Raw genomic sequence first — 3,091 nt, 5'->3', positions numbered from 1 at the left:
ATTTCTTATGACTGCCGTAACAAATTTCTATACCTTGGTGATTTAAAATCACAAAAATTTCTTTTTCCTGTCAAAAGTTCATTAGTTTACACATACTATAGTTCATTCTCTTTCATTGTGTGTTGTATTTCATGAATGAATGTACCACAATTTATTTAGCCATTCTCCTGTTGATGCACATTTTGGTTGTTTCCTGATTGAGGTTATTATGAATAAGGTTGTTAAGAACATTCTTGTACATGTTTACACATGCATTCCTTTAACTTGGTATATACCTACAAGTGGAATTGTTGGGTAATAGGGAAGGTAAATGTTTAACTATAGTAGAGAGTAACAGTTTACCAAAGGGCATTTCCCAGTTTACATTCCCACCACGGATGAATGAGAGTTCCTGTTGCTCCACATCCTTGCCTACACTTGGTATCAGAACTTTAGCATTCCGGTGTGAATGTAATGGCTTCACAGTGTGGTTTAAATTTGCATTTTTCCTGGTTAATAATAATGCTGATCATCTTTTCATTGGACACCTTTGAGCAGAAGGGACACATGACAATATTTTTTTTTTCCCATTATCTTGAACTAGAACTGTTTATGTGTATTTTTTATTTATTTTTATTTTTATTTTATTTTATTTTATTTTGTATGGGTTTTTTTTTTTTTTTTTTTAGTTGGAGGCTAATTACTTCACAAAAATATGGAACGCTTCACGAATTTGCGTGTCATCCTTGCGCAGGGGCCATGCTAATCTTCTCTGTATCGTTCCAGTTTTAGTATATGTGCTGCCGAAGCGAGCACGACAATATTCTTAAAAGATTTCTCTGACTCTTGAGTTTAAAATAGATGAGTTAAGGGGAATTCCCTGATTATCCAGTGGTTAGAACTCCGTGTTTGCACTGTAAGGGGCGCAGGTTCGATTCCTGGTCAGAGAACTAAGATCCCACATGCCATGTGGGATCAGCAGGCCCAGAAAAAAAAAAAATGATGAAGTAAGAATCTGCCAGGAAAACCATGAGCATGTTAGTGCCCAGGAAGCCAAGTGAAGAAAGTGTTCCAAAAATGTATGTCATGAACTAAGTCAAATGTTAGTGAGATGCAGACTAAATGACAACTGAAAATTGATAAATAGAGTTGGCAAGTGGCTTTAAGTTGCTTCTTATCCAAGAGAGAAACTAATAAAAGAGAGGAAGAAAAGGAAGCATACATGTGTTACTCTAGGAAAAAAAATTCTTAACCAAGACATCTGGGGGTGAGGTGGGGATAGTTAGAAAGATTGAACCCATCAGGTTGTCAGTACAAGTGCATGCATTTCAGACCACCAGCCCAAATGGAGCATTTACTAAGTCTTCAGGCTAGAAGGATCATCACTAAACACAAAAATCTCTCCTTGTCTTCCAGGGAACGACACCTAAACTTGCAAACAGAAGGGCTTGCTGGCTGAGGGACCACCCTAGGATTCTAGTCCCTCGTTCATAAAGTATTTATGGAGCCCCTATTATGTGCCAGGTAGTCTACAGGCTCTATGGAAATAGCAAAGAACAAAACAGACCGAACTCCTTGCCCTCAGGAGCTGACAGTCTCCTCCCTGTACTTTCCTATAGTCTCACTCTCTTTATTGGGCTTCTGTGCTAGCCCAGCTGGTAAAGAATCTGCCTGCAATGCAGGAGACTCCAGTTCAATCCCTGGGTCAGGAAGATGTCCTAGAGGAGGGCACGGCTACCCACTCCAGTTATTCTTGCCTGGAGAATCCCCATGGACGGAGGAGCCTGGCAGGCTACAGTCCATGGGGTCACAAAAAGTCGGACACAACTGAGCAACTAAGCAAGCACCCTCTTTATTACAAGCCCAGAGAACCTGAGGCTATAGGGCAGAACTAGGTAGATCTAGCCATCACCCCCTGAGTCCTGGTAAGACAAAAAACTCTCCTTTTCAGAACTAGGTACAGTGATCAGCCCCTTTGGCAGAGGGTGAATTTTCCCCAGGGGTACACCCAAGCTGGGAGCAAAGGCCCCACATCTGAAGTGCCGTTAATTTGGATGTCACTGCAATTTTCATGTTGGCTCCAGACAAAGCCGAATCACAACTGAGGATGGGATTTTAAATCACGACTTTCCAGAGTCTCATTAGGTAATTGATGCTGATCACATCGCTTAATGGGGACCTATAAAATGCTTGCTATTTATATTACAATGGGCAGAGAAAAGGCTCAACTAACCAGATAATTGACTGATGATATGAGGGACTAGGGTGAAGGGGTGGGAAGAGGCATGGAAATATGAAGTTTCCCTGCCTCTGGCTTTTAGTGTCTTATTGGTGATGATTGTTTGACTGGATTCAGAAGAGACTGTGTGCCCTGGTCTTCACAAAGCCCAAAGCTGCTCTTCCCAGGAGCCACGGACTAAGATAAGAATTGTCATTTAATAGGATTTTCTACAGCAGGCTAAATCGCTTGCTAAATGAGCAATTTCAATCATCCTTTCCCATCCACTAGGAGGGAATTAAACTCACTTCTCTTCCAGCCTATACCCCCACCTCTCACATCCTCATTCCCTCACCAGCAATTAGCAAGAAAGAAAGATGGTCTGGTTGGAGAATAGAAGGTACAGATTGTAGCAAGATGTTTAAGTTCACCAAATCAGGAAGCTGTAAGAGAGTTGCAGCCCCATTCCTCACCCCTGCACTCCCCAGACCACCACTGGAGATTCAGGCACACCCTCCATATGCTGGTCTCCCTAGAACAGAGACCCCAGAGAAGGCAAACTTCAAAACTCACCAAGAAGGGGCTGTAACACTTCCTTCTGCAAAAAAGGGGATAAGATGAGATTAATTTATTTCCATTATTGAGACTTGGGCCTTTTCAACAGGAAGTTTTGACTAAATCCCACCAATCAAGACAAATAAGGCATTCTCATAACCTCCAGGTATTTGGAAGAGAGGTTAGAGAAAAGGAATGAATGATCTTGGGAAGCAAGAAGCCATAACATCTTCCATCTATGCACTGAAATCAGATAAATGGAACATGTATCTGGTAAGGAAGAATTCAGTATTCCCAAATTCTGCCTCTTAGGACCGCACGACATCTGGATTCATTTCT

At 41.6% G+C, this 3,091-nt stretch overlaps 1 non-coding gene across 1 annotated transcript; it reads right to left on the bottom strand.

The window, feature by feature from the left end:
* Window positions 1-688: 688 nt before the first annotated feature.
* On the bottom strand, window positions 689-795 carry LOC122441042. The gene has a single exon (XR_006269187.1). It is a non-coding gene; the product is annotated as a U6 spliceosomal RNA (small nuclear RNA).
* Between the last annotated feature and the right edge of the window lie 2,296 nt (window positions 796-3,091).

This window comes from Cervus canadensis, chromosome 4 (genome assembly GCF_019320065.1).
Source record: "Cervus canadensis isolate Bull #8, Minnesota chromosome 4, ASM1932006v1, whole genome shotgun sequence".
NCBI classification, from domain to species: Eukaryota; Metazoa; Chordata; class Mammalia; order Artiodactyla; family Cervidae; genus Cervus; species Cervus canadensis.
Note: the sequence above shows the minus strand (reverse complement) of the source record. Positions and strands in the feature narration are given on the sequence as shown.